This window comes from Lissotriton vulgaris, chromosome 6 (genome assembly GCF_964263255.1).
Source record: "Lissotriton vulgaris chromosome 6, aLisVul1.2, whole genome shotgun sequence".
In the NCBI taxonomy this organism is placed as follows: domain Eukaryota; kingdom Metazoa; phylum Chordata; class Amphibia; order Caudata; family Salamandridae; genus Lissotriton; species Lissotriton vulgaris.
In genome coordinates, this window is record NC_141694.1 from 1,470,098,399 (window position 1) to 1,470,112,871 (window position 14,473).

At 44.0% G+C, this 14,473-nt stretch overlaps 1 protein-coding gene across 1 annotated transcript in view; it reads right to left on the reverse strand.

Moving 5' to 3' along the window:
• The window catches only part of SLC1A4 (solute carrier family 1 member 4), a 253,524-nt gene that overhangs the window by 26,336 nt on the left and 212,715 nt on the right, over nt 1-14,473 (reverse strand). The window lies entirely within an intron of this gene.

The window sequence follows — 14,473 nt, forward strand, 5'->3', positions numbered from 1 at the left end:
GTAATCGCAAAAATTTGCGATTACCTAAAATTGCGACTACAAAGCCTTTCATACATCTTGAAAGGCTATTTTGCATTCGCGAACGGCCGGAAATACCGATTTGCACTGTTTGTGAATGTAAAATTGTTTGATACATGTGTTTCTACGTTTGGGGCTTGCACCCTCTACCTCTCTCCTCTTCTCCAAGGGGCCTTTCCCACAGGACTTATTTTCTAGTCACTGAAGAATGATTAAGCAGGGCATAGCAAAACAGCAGGGTTGAAGCAGGATTGCGTCGTGATGGTATTCATTTGAACTTTAACTCTAATGGGACCAATGTGGTCTAAGATGGGTACTTTTTCTACAGTGTGACCCCGCTCACAACTACAGAGTTGGTAGATGGCACACAAAATCACACCTGTGATTTTAAGGGTTGCCAAAATGTGCACTTAGCAACACCTTACTCACCAGGCCTAATTTCATGCAGGTGAAAACACATACCTATGACACAGAGGATCCACTCTACCACCATTTGTGGCGAAGCCTGCAGGATGAAAGGAGGCGCCTTCTGCTGGCTGCCTCATAATACATTTTATTCCTGGAGTGCTCACTCAAAATCCAAATACAAAAAGAACAATTGATGGACAGAAAGCAGAACAATGTCATACATTCATCCCAGTACGGAGATCTGAGCCTAAATCCATCGTTTATTTGCTCACCATGCCATTCCAGTTTGGACCCAACCATATGCAAATCAACCTTGACCCTGCACCCAATGGGAACAGTCCAGCCCGAACTGCCAGGTTCAGGACCTCCCTGGACTGCAAACAAGCATCCTAGGACCGGATTTGGGCTTTCAGCCCTCATCAGCCAGGATAGTTTGACTTCAGTGGCATGGAGAACACTCAAAATCCAGGCACAAATAAGCATTGAAAGGCTGTGTAAAACGTGAATTTATGAATATAACATAACAGTAAGTTGGAACATTTTTGTCAACATATAGCTAGATTTATAGCCATGTCAATCTATGTTGTAAAAATGCAATATACTCAACAAACTGCTGCCACATTTGAAGAAATGCAAATCATACCATAATTGCATTTGGAAGGAGACCGTGGCATCAGTCACACATTGTCTTGTAATCACAAAAAAACAGTTGCCAGTGGCATCATTTCAGGTTTATGGCTTGGATTAAGCTATACAAGTAATTGTATGATTGCTCAATAACTTACGAGAGTGCTTGCCCAAGTTAAAACAAGAGAAAATGTTTCCTGAATTATCTAGGAGGACCAGTTTGTTTAAGAAACAGTGCTGTGCACATTCCTCATTCCTGGCTGTTGCCATGACAGGAAAAATATAAGAGCCCTTATGTCACCTGTGACTACAGTGTCTCAAGTTGCCATCGGTAACGATGAAACACATACAGTACCCTGCATTAGCCTATTTTTGTGCCGACATTAATACTAAATAGGAGTGGTTTCCTGAGGAGTAAGGAGTGGTTTTGGAGGGCTAAAGAGAAGTCAAGGCAAGGAAAGACACCCAGCAACGAAAGATTAATCCCATTGCGATTCACAAACGGCACTTCTAAAACTACGACACCCAAAAGAGGTCCTCAAACAGTTGTAATTGTATTCAGACAGGGAGAGCGTCCAGCATCACAAATGGCCATCCACTGGACGGCAACACCCAGTCATAGAAAATAGCAGAGGCAAAATAAATCCCCACAGGAATATGGCTCAAATACAGTAACTTTTTTGACTTTTGAAAATACATATAAATGATATTTAACATTTAAAAAGAAAATGAAAAAATAAATATTTAATATGATTTTCTATTAAACGTTTTAAAGTATAAAAAAAATAAAACTTCTATTTTTGGAAAAAAAGTAAATAAAATCTATACATAACTTTTGATCGTTTTAATGTATTTGAAATACAATTTCTACTTAATGTTGGAGTTTTGGGTTTAAAAATATTTTACAAATACTTTACGTTAATATTTAACATTAAAATATTTATACTATTCTTTTAAAAGTTGAATAAACTTTTTTAGCTTTGCCTATACTTTACCAGAGAGAAGTCAACCCCATTGGTGAAAACCTCTAAGTGTGTGTGAAAAGTTACTAATAGTAATTTCACACATATTAATCTGGCCCCACCTCCTGGTTTCGGTGTTCTGAAAAAGGAGATATCATTTCTAGGTAACACCGAATTATAATATCAATTATTAGAGGCGCTCTAGAATGTAAATTGTTGCAGTGATGTGCAATTATTTGTTGTAATCGAAATAAGATGTCTAAATAATGTTAGGTGAGTGTTGTTATAGGAATAGATGATATGAGATATTAAGAGATGTTTCTTATCATAAGTATCTGTAAACTCCTCTTTTTGTAAGAAAATAAGACAGGTGAACATCGCTTTTCACTTTGCAGAGGGGTGGGACAAAGAGAATACTGCCAGAAACCTAGAATAAAGAAAAATACAACCCCATGTTTTACCTGTTTCAGTCTACGTACATAATGAGAAGAGGACATTATGAAATCCATTTCACCAACACAATGGCCCATAAGCATGAACAATAATACCTCATGTGTCACATTTGGCCAAAGAATTGGACTACTGATGTTTCAAATGTCTTCTAATAAGTGCCTCCTCGGTCTAGGCTGAATTGTTTTTTATTGACGGAATGTCAACGGTTAGCCCTTAAAATGAACTGGGGCTTAAAAAATGGCATCTGATGAAGTGACAGGCCCATGTCAAGTTTAAGAATACTTGAAAACTGTAAAATTAAGTGTATTAAGATTGATCTAAAAAATATGCATTTACATATTTGCCTTGCCAGGGGTCTCACTCAAAATAAAGAGCACAATAAATACAGAGGGCCTAAAACAATAAAAACACATATAACCTTCGTGGATTTACGCTCCTGCCATTCTGAACCCCAAATAGCGCAATCAGCGAGAGTACAATTTAGGACCACGCCCCAATCTCACTATGGTTGGACCAACTCCGAGATAGGCAGATTCTGAAGAATGAATATCGAATACTATTGGCATCCGGATAAAAAGAGGCAACTGTAGGCACTCCTCAAAGATTATACTTCCCTTAATGAACATTTCATCACCTCACAGCAAATTTTCTGGGCTGCAGGCAAAGCCTACATTCGAGGTGTCTTGATGAAAGCACAAGCATTCCTCTGCCATAAAACTACAACTATGCAGTCAACTAAAAAGGTATGTCTGGGAGGCACATTATCGCTATAAATAGATCGTAACTGCAGCACATTAACGGATTGTGCCCCAAAAAATACGATCCTAATACTGTCCACTCCCGGCCTGCAGAAGAGGCTTGGCACACCTTTGATAATAAACATACAAGCACGGAGAGAAATCTGGATGTCTCCCTGCTTGGCAACTAATACAAAGACACTTCCAGATTACCATTCAGGCACTACGCATTGACCACCGTTACGCACCCCTGAGACATAAACAAGGAATTCCGGTTGTATTACGCATGAACCCACAACTCTGAACCTCCGCCGAATACCACAGTGGAATATCGGTTCATGGAACGTCTGTCCTTCCCAATCCTAACAGCGGAACTACACGACCAGTTGGATGGACCCATAACGGACGCAGAAATTGCTGACGTGATAAAAGGCATAGCAAACACAAAGAAATGATGGACAGAGCGCTGAAACTTTTCAGGCACTCACCCCAAGTTACAGATCTGGGTTGAATCCATCATCGTTCTTTAGCTCACATCGCCTCCCCAGTTCAGACCCAGCCATATGCAAATCAGCCTTTACCCCGTGCCTCATGGGAACAGTCCAGCCTGAACTGCCACCCCAGGACTTCCCTGGACCGGAAACAAGCTTCCTGGGACCGGTTTCGGGGTAACACCCCTCATCAGCCAGTCTAGCTCCAATCCAGTGGTAAAGTGAGCAAGAGACCCACGTCTGGGCATACCCTGCCAACTTAGGGCGAACAAAGCAAACACAAAGAGATGATGGACGGAGCGCTGAAACTTTTCAGGCACTCACCCCCAGTCAAAGATCTGAGTTGAATCCATCATCGTCTTTAGCTCACTTCACCACCCCAGTTCAATCAATCAGAGTTTAATAAAGCACGCTACTCACCCGCGAGTGTCTTAAGGCGCTGCGGTGGTTAGGGGGGGGGGGGGGGGGTCTTCAAGGGGTAGGCAGCTCTGGCTCAGTCAAAAAGCAGTGTCTTGAGGTCCTTCCTAAAGATGTGTAGGTTAGGGGAGCGTCTGATGCTGGCCGGGAGCTCGTTCCAGGTTTTGGCTGCGATGTAGGAGAAGGCCTGTCCTCCTGTTCTGCTTCTGTGAATGTGGGGTGTCTCCGTTAGGGTGAGGTCGGCGGATCGGAGAGTTCTTTTGGGTGCGTGGAAGCAGACTCTATAGTTGAGGTATTTGAGTCCGATGTTGTGGAGGGATTTGTAGGCGTGAGTGAGAAGCTTGTAGGTTATTCTCTTCCCGACCGGGAGCCAGTGTACATCTCGAAGGTGGTGAGTCATGTGTTTGTGCCAAGGGGTCCCGAGGACGAGTCTGGCCGCGGCATTCTGAATGGTTTGGAGCTTGTGTAGAAGGGTCAGTTGATGCAGGCATAGAGGGCATTTCCGTACTACAGTCTGCTGGTTATGAGTGCGTGGGTGACGGTTTTTCTGAGTTCAGGCGGATCCATTTGAAGGTCTTTCGGAGGACGCAGAGGCAGTTGAAGCTGGTGGAGGCGATGGCGTTGATCTGGCGTGTTATGGTGAGGGAGGAGTCAAGGATGATGCCGAGGTTCAGAGTGTGGTCTGTAGGGTGGGAGGACTCCCAAGGGCAGAGGGCCACCACGTGTTGTCTCAGGCGAAGGTCGAGGGACCCAGGATGAGGACCTTGGTTTTCTCAGTGTTGAGCTTCAGGCAGCTGTCCTTCATCCATGTCACAATGTCCCTCATTCCTTCCTGGTAGCTGAGCCTGGTGTCCTCGGGTTCCTTCATGAGGGAGAGGATGAGTTGGGTGTCATTGGCGTAAGATACAATGTTGAGCCCATGCCGTCTGACGATGGCGGCGAGGGGGGCCGTGTAGATGTTGAAGAGCGTGGGGCTGAGCGATGATCCCTGTGGTACTCCGCAGTTGATCTCTGTGGGTTCGGAGATGAAAGGGGAGAGTCTGATCCTCTGGGTTCTGCCGGAGAGAATGATCGGATCCAGTTGAGGGTGTTTCCTTGTATCCCGGCGCCACGCAGCCTGGCTGTGAAGGTGTGATGTGAGAGGGTGTCTAAGGCTGCGGAGAGGTCTAGTAGGATGAGGGCGATGTGTGTCCATGGACAAGTAGCATGCGGATGTCGTCAGTGGCGGCGATGAGGGAGGTCTCGGTGCTGTGGTTGCTGCGGAATCCGGACTGGGAGGCATCTAGGATGGAGTACTCTTCGATAAATGCAGTCAGCTGGGCATTTACGACTCTTCGGCGATTTTGACGGCGAACAGGAGCAGAGAGATGGGCCAGTAGTTCTTCAGGTCCGTAGGTTTGGATGTGGAATTCTTAAGGAGGGGCTTGACATCTGCCTGTTTCCAGTTATCAGGGAAGGTGCCGGATTGGAGGGAGGCATTGATGGTCCGTCCTAGTTCGAGGGTGAGGTGGTGGCGGCCTTCTGGTAAATGTGAAGACGGCAGGGGTCTGTGGGGGCTCCATGTGGAAATGTGCCTTTTAATGGGCACACCGGTGCAGGGTTCACCCTTATCTTGTCCACGGGTCCATAGACCAACAAAATAGAGATTGGCACTGAAGCTGGAATTCAAAGAACAAGTTTATTAATCACTCACAAGTGGGACTACGTCCATACAACACTCAAGTGTTCCAGGAGGTAGTACATTGAATACACAGGCCATGGCCATGGTGCTTATATACAGACTTTGTTGCAGAGTAAGCATGTAGTTACAAATAGAAGGTACAAGCATACACAGAAATAGTTACAGCCAGACATGGGCAGATGAGTAATCACTTAGTCAGCAAAGTGGGACAGGGGACAGAACTGCTTAGAGCAGCCACAAATAGTCGACAGTTACATCTTTAACCAGGTCCATTTCAGCAGCTAGAGGCCTTTTCTCAGCACATACATTGCTTTGGCTCAGTACAGAAGGAGTTAACTAAAGTTGATGACTCAAGCAGAATAGAAGGGCAAGCAACAGTGAAGACAGAAGACATACATAGCTATCAAAATGGATGCCACAGACAAGATGGCTTCAGCTTATGGTAACAGAAATTATTTTTGATTTCCACAGACGACCCTTTTAGCATAAGCTAAGACATTTCTTATGCTGCTAAAGGGGTACGATAAATGTCATATATATATCAATTAACATTATGTTACTGATTTCTTGATCAATTGCTAAATGGGCATTTACATTTTGGACATTTGTTTTAGATGGTAGACAAGTAGTACAAGTGGAAATACAGAGGGAACAAAACAACGACTACAGAGACATCAATTGCACATTTTCCCCTACAACCAGCATAATGGTTGAACAATTACAAATCTTGATGGTAGGTTGGGGGAGCTAAAAACACAGGTGGTAGAAGGAAGACTATGTAACTAGTACCAGACCAGTCTGGATGTAGGAAAGAGTATGCCTTAGTCACAAAAATAAGTGTGACTAATGCAAGGAAGCTGCTTTGGCCCCTCGTAGACATCTGCAACACTGCACTACAGTTACTGTGGCCCACTGGCACATCGCCTGTTCTTTGTACACAAAGGGGGCCAGTGGTCATGGCAACAGAGATAACAAGGGGTCCATTTCCTTTAGTCAACCTAGAATTTGAATACACATAGTTTGTTGCTGCACTTTACTATATTCTTCCATTTCTAAGGTAGTCCTTTTTGCTTGTGGGTCCCCAACTTCGCAATAGACTTTGTTCATTAGAGGCATGTAGAAGTTTGAACCAAGCTGGGCAAGAGCCATTGTGAGAGAATGGCAGCGGTGACAATGGGATTCCTTTTATGTTCAAATGAGGAGAAATCTTGCCACAAACCCAACAGTTAGTAGCATTTCTTAGCTGGTGTGTCTGATGTAACATTTGAAGAAATTAATTGTTTCTCAGATTTTGCTGGTATCCCTGTTCATGATGTGGCAAATCAAAATGATGATGCTCTTTTGCAGCAAGTGATGTAACAGTAATGTTAGGTAAGGAGGCTCCAGGCATTACTGCCTCCACTACCCACATTACAGTAGCGATGATGGCAACAGTCAAAGTTAGACCAAGAATGCAAATTGTGCAGCTGTTGCACATTGTCGCAGCGATCTCCTTCTACTTAGGCAAGCTCATTTTTATCGTCAAACTTCAAAACATATGGTGCCCTAAGGTCCTGGGCAGACGTTGATTTCTTCACTTTGGTTGAGACGAGCAGTCACTAAAAGGCTACCCCCCCCCCCCCCCCCCCTTTGTAGTCAGGCTTTAACCACCCAGGATAATGGCTCAGAAGTCCTTTTCAGCAACAAAGTGTATTTCTTCCTTGGTCCAAGCTGATATCAGAATGTACCAGGAAACGTGTGGTCTACGAAGACTTCCTCAGATCCTTCAGGTGACACAGCTTGTCCTTTCTCAGTGACCAGGATATCGCAGTGATCTGCCAACGCAGCTGGGCTCACTAGGTCTTGCAACACCTAGCGGCAGTGTGTCGCATGGACCCAGTTCTTTTGGTTCGTCACTCGAACTGCAGTCCTGGTAGCCAGCAGCACTTGCTCAGGACCTCGCCATCTCGGTGCTAGGGAGCTGGATCTCTGGAAGGACTTTGTGAAGACGTAATCACCAGGGCGCAAGCAGTGGCCCTCACCTTGCGACCTGCCTGGAAGAGTCTCCCGAACCTGTTGATAAATAGAAGACAAACTGTCAGTCAACTGAGACAAATACTAATTCATCAATACATAGGGAACATCATGTATAGGGCATGGCTTAGGAATCCCCCGAAAATTCATTGCCCTTCCAAAAACCATCTCATAAGGTGTGAGGCCAGATCACGTATTTGGTATCGATTTAATAGATAGCAATGCTAAAGGCAGTGCATCGGGCCATTTCACAGATGTGGAAGCCTGTATCTTAGCCAATTTTAATTTGAGGGTAGAGTTGTAATGTTCCACTAGTATTGCTGATTGTGGATGAAAAGCAGCATGATATTTCTGCTTTATTCCCAACCCTTTTATGAGATACTCAACAACTTGCCCAATAAAATGGAGTCCGTTGTCACTCCACAATACTCGAGAACTGCTGAATCTGGGAAAAAAACTCCTTTAGGAGCACCTTTGCTATAGTAAGAGCTGTATTATCTTTCATAGCGTATGCCTCCACCCATTTACTAAAGGCACAAACCACTACCAAGACATACTTTAGGTTGTTACAACGCTCAAGCTGTATGTAATCCATTTGCAGGACCTCAAAAGGTGCCGTAGGTATTGCAAACCCTCCTGTTGGTGTTTGTGTTCCCTTTCCAGGATTATACTGGAGACAGATCAGACAAGACTGGACTATTTTCTTAGCCATACCGATAATCTCTGGATGATCCCAAACTTACATAAGTAGCTTTGCTATTGAGGATGCTCCAACATGTGCCGGACCATGTGAATCATAGTATGTAAATAGGCTGTGGTTAACTTCCATTTTGTCATCTCTTTATTCCTCCAACAGCCCTCATCGTCCAATTCTCCCTCCTTGGACTATTGGTCTAATTCATCGACAGAGGCAGATTGTTGCATGTCCAGCACTTCTTGCCTGGCATCATGCCAACGTTCAGCCTGGGATTTAACTACATACATAGATGTGGTACTTCGCTGCATTGTGGTCTCCCGAGCTGTGTGATCCACAAAGGCATTGCCTGCTCCTATTTTTTCGGTCACTTTCTTGGGTGCGCTACATTTAACAATTGCCACTTCCTTAGGATAGGTCAAGGCAGTAAGGAGATTATGTACTAATTCCCCATGCACTATTTTTGTCCCATGTGAAGTGAGAAAGCCTCTTTCTTTCTAAAGTTGACCAAAGCTCTGTACTACGCCAAAGGCGTATTGGCTATCAGTGTAAATGTTAACAAGCAAATCTGCCCTAAGCTCACATGCTCTTGTCAATGCTATCAACTCGACTGCTTGAGCTGACTTCTGTGGGATACAAACTGTCTCGACTACTGTCTGAAGTGTTGTAATTGCATAAGCAGCAGACGTAGTGCCATCAGGCAAGACCCATCAACCCACAATTCCCCATCAACGTTAGAAAGAGGTGTATCTTGTAGGTCAACACAACCCTTTGTTTGTTATTCAGTAAGAGCTATAGTCATGTAACTCTTGTAACTGAGATGGAGTAGCTGGAAGTGTCAATAATGTGGCAGGATTCAGAGTCAAACATCTTTTCAACGTGATATGAGGGGCCAAAAGTTTAAATTCATATCCTTTCAAACGGGCACTAGTCAGACGCTGAGTTTTCATTTGATTCAGCAGGGCATCGACTGAATGAGGTACTAACACAAACTATCTATGTGACAAGACTATTCCCTCACTCTGACGTAAAGACACAGCTGCTGCCACCACCGCTCGAAAACAACTAGGCTGTGCGCGGGCAACTGGATCGAGGACAGCTGAGAAATATGCACAAGGACGTGTGTCTGTGTTAAAACCGAGAGGGCACAACCTTCCCTCTCATGTACATAGAGTGTGAAAGTCTTAGGGCCCCATTAGGATGGCGGGCGGACTTTGCCCGCCCGCCATACTCGTGTTAAAAGGGACCGCCCGCCTTAAGGGCAGGGGTCCCGTCATCAGCATTAGGATGCGCCCGCCACAGTGGCGGGCGCATCCCGCATTCCTACCATTGTGGCAGGCGGTGCACTCAGCACAGCCCGCCACAATGGCAGGAATCATGCTGTGCACTTCCATGCACAGCATTGCATTCCATGCAACCGCCATGTGCACCCCCCACACCCCCGGATTCCCTGGGGGCCCGCAATGGGCCCCGCGGGGATTCTCTGCATGCCTTTCCGTGGCGGCATTGCCGCCACGGAAAGGCATCCACAATTACCCATCCTAATATGGCTGGCGGTGTCTGATAGACACCGCCACCATATTATTCCTTTTCCGCTCCGGCCGCAAGGCGACCGGGCAGAAAAGCGGCGGGCGGTCTTTCCGTCTGCCGAGGTCCCCCCGCCATACTAATATGGCGGGGGAAAACGAGTGTGGATGTCGGGCGGATTGCCCCTGCCAGACTGGCGGTGGCTGCCGCCAGCCTGGCGGGGGCAATCCGCCCGACATCGTAATGGGCCAATTAGTGTAGCCTGGAGCTCCTAAACAAAGAGCTTGACGTAGCTGTTGAAAGGCATTCTGGCATTCAGTAGTCCATGGGAGAGGCAATGTAGTGCCTTTAGTCAAAAGAGCCAACAGGAGTTTAATAATGTACGAAAAGCTAGGGACCCAGAAAGAAGTAAGGCCAATCAGTGCACGGACATCCTTCTGAGTACGGGGCAGAGGAGTGTGTAAAATGGTCTGTATGCGATCTGGTGTGAGTGCACGTCCTCCTTAGAAAGGAGATGACCTTAATAGGTAACCTTTCTGTCTACAAAATTGCAATTTCCTCCGAGAGACTTTGTGATGATGAGAGGCAAGAAATGATAACAAGGACAGTGTTCCTTCTTTATACTGTTCAGGGATATCGGAGACCAACAAGATGTCATCGACATATTGAATAAGAGCTACCCTTTTCGGTACAGGAAAAGAATCAAGCTGCCTTTTCAATGCCTGGCTATAAATGCCAGGACTCTCTGTATACCCTGTGGAGCTCTACAGAATCTATATGATCTATTATTCAAAGTGAAGCCGAACAAATAGCGGCTGTCAGGATGAATAGGTATTGAAAAAACTGCATTCTTTAAATCAATTACACTAAATGTAGTGACAGTAGGGGGAACCATAGTAAGAAGTGTTGTGATGTCAGAGACTACCAGGTATTGGGGCACTACAAATATGTTAACCTCTCGTAAATCAATAATAAATCTGTACATTTTAGTATCTGTGTCTCTTTTCAAAATAGGAAGGATAGGGCTATTACAAATGTTACAAGGGACTTCTTCCACAACCCCCACCTTTATCAAATCCTGAACAATGTGCGTCAATGCTTCTTCACCTTCCCGAGATATTTTATATTGGGGCAATCGAGGCAATGAAGCACCTTCCTATACTTGAATATGTACTGGTGGGATAACCATGTGTCCCACATCGGTATCTGATGTAGCCCATAAAGTACTAGGTAAGGATGCAATTGCGATATCCTCTTTAATGGGACAAGACCTCTCAACCATTGGATAGTTATCATTTAAAATAACACGCAGACCTTCTGGGGAACAATGTATTGTAGCATGAAAATATTTGAGCATATCGATACCCACAATATTATCCGGCATGTTAGAGGATAGCAAAAATGGACATTCTGCAGTGAATTTATCAAGACTAAATGCAAGTGGCTGTGACAGTGGGCTAGATGTAGGTGTCCCATCGAATCCTATCGATGTTACTATTGCGCCAAACAAGGTAGCCCTAGGAACCAATTTTTTAGAAGGAGCACTACGCATAGCCTCTGTATCAACCAAAAACCGATCAGTAGAGCCCAAGACATTTGCATCAACATAAGGACCTTTCTGATCTACTGGGAACTCAACTGGTTCCTTACACCATCCTAGGCATTCCTATGCATAATCAGAATCCTCAAGACCTTCAGCCGAATAATCTGACATTTGATATTGATTCCGTCTGTCAAAAGTATTAGAATAATGTGGTCCATGTTCAACTGCCTCAAACCTGGGATGAGTTCCTATTCCTCCCCTTTGTCCTGAATTCCCTGGGCGTCCTCTCATGCTTCCTCTACCCCGCTGATACTGCTGACCTCGCAAAAGAAGGCACTCAGAACGCCAATGTCCAATCTCTTTACAATAAGCACACTGATCAGAAAATAAAGTTGCTCGAGAGAAAGGGGGTACACAAGGGGTATATACTGCACGTCCGCCTCTTCCACCACCTCTGAAAGGTCGACCATATACTTGAGCCAACATAACTTTCGTCTTTAAATCCATACCTTCTTATCCTCTGTGCCCTTCGCTTCTAATTCCTGACACTCCTAATACTGGGCCATAGTCAAAAGGGAGACTGGGGAAGATGTAGTCCACGAAATCTCACTAGCCTTGAGGCGACTGGCTATTTCTGGCAACATGTTAGCAACAAATTTGTCGATGAACAAATGCTTACCCGTGTTATCTGTCAATGACTGCCTACTAAAGTCATGAAATGTCTATTCAAATCGTGTAAAGAAATCAGAAACTGCCTCATCCACTTTTTGTTTACAAGACGCTAACGTTGTCCAATCTATTTTCTTAGGAGATAAGAGAGTTTTCAACTTAGTCACAATCGCTTTGGGGAGATATAATATCTCCTGCCGGGGTTTCTGAGCAGGTTCCCTAGCCGCATCTATTTCTTCTAAATGCACCCAAGTATCACCATATGCTACATTATCATCTATTTTCCGAATTGTTCTCCACATATCAGGGGGCAAAATAAGTTAAAAAACAGATCAATATCTGGCAGGGTCACAGTGAAGGAGCTCATTGCTCATTCCACTTCTTCATAGAAAGCAGCCAGATTTGTTTGCGGATCAGGCAAAGCAGCCTTTAGAGCCATAAAATCTGCTCTACTCCAAGGAGTACAGTCCCAATTATAGACAAAATATCCCTTTGCAGCATCTGAAGTTTTATCGTCATTTGTGCCCACACCCTTTGGGGGAACATACAGAGGCTCAGCTTCACGCATTGGTTTCACAGCAACTACACTATCACTAGGGTCATTGTCTGTCCCCAGAACTTCTTTTTTTTGCACTGGGGTCTGAACTGTATGTGCAGTTTCAACTTTACCAGTTGATTTTGCTCTGCTTTTAAACGTTGTGTATCATGTCTTAATTTAAGTACTTGTCTAATTTGATCAGGTATATTTGAAAAAAGGAAAGTTCCATCACTTAATTGTTTAAAATCAAAATTAAATATCATTGGGCTCTAAGGTTTTAGAAACGTTTCTAAAACCAAGTATTACCTCCCAGGTAAACTTCTCTGTAAAATATAATTGCTCTAAATCCTTCCACTGCTGAACCATTGCTACAAGGTCTGGAGCAGAAGTAGTCCCACGAGCTTCTTTGGGAGCAGTGGATCTAATAGTGGATTTTTCATCAACAGTCAAAGTAGAGCGAGTTTTCCGCCCATCTTGCTTATCTGTGTCTTTCTCGTTTGAAGAAAGATGTTCTTCATCAGAAAGATCAGGAGCAGAGGGAAACTTATACAGGGCGGAGGTCGATCTAACAAGATGGAATCATCCTGAGGTATATTAAGCATGGGATAAATGGAGCGCCTAATAGGATACTGGCCAGTTACCTCTAAACGACGTTCCCTTTCCTCTTTTTCTTTTATTGCTTTCATCTCTTTATTTTTTAATGCCAACACTTTTTGATATATTGTTTTCTGCTGTTATTTTTCTGCTATAGCTTCTTCTTTCCTCACTCTCTCTTGCACTTCTTTCTCCCAAATTCGTACACAGTCAAACATATCTTGTCGACTTTTTCTTTTAAACAAACACTGTTCTACATATTGAATCTTTTTAAAGTCAAATGACCCATTTACTAGCCATTGGAGATCAGGATTATTTTTCGCATATTTGTTCCAGACTGTACTATACATTATGGAAGAAATACTGTATTTAATGTACATATGTCTATTAGGTGTACCCTCTGGGGGAGCTGGTTGACTTCTGTCTACATCAAATTTGGAACCTCCAAGACAGCAACACAGCCTACGCAGTGTGCTGGAAACAGGCATGCTACCAAATTTTTGTAAAATATTACTTTTCTAAAATATTCAAAAGTAGAGAAAAATCTCCACATTACCTACCTTTATCTTTTTGCAAAAAATCAAACAAACAAAACCAGAATCTTGGCCAAGCAAATCAAGAGTGCCGCCTCAGCGACCTTACCAAACAAGAGTCTCCAACTTCCAACTGCCAATCTCTTGGTCAACCTAATGGTCACAGCAAAAATGTATGCCAAAAGATACCTCAGTCGGGACCGGCCACCACCTGGAGGGTCAAATCAAGAATGTGAGAAGTTGGCCTGATATATAGTGCTCACTATTCTAGTGATCACTGTGTATCATTCCAAACGACCCTTATTGATGATTGGTTGTAAGTCAAACTTATGGACCAGCTATCCTAGTAGCATGGACAAGAGCAGTCTTTAGGCTAAACTCTAGAGGGCGTGTTAAGCCAGCTGTTTTACCATCACATATACCCCTTGAACACCAAGTGAAAGGACACCACACAAGTTGTTATAAAAATAAAGTATATTTATTAATAACAAGTCTACCCTGAACTATGAGTCAGGGAGCTAAGCACAATACAAAACTCTTAAGAAAATACTACAAGTTGCACAATTTA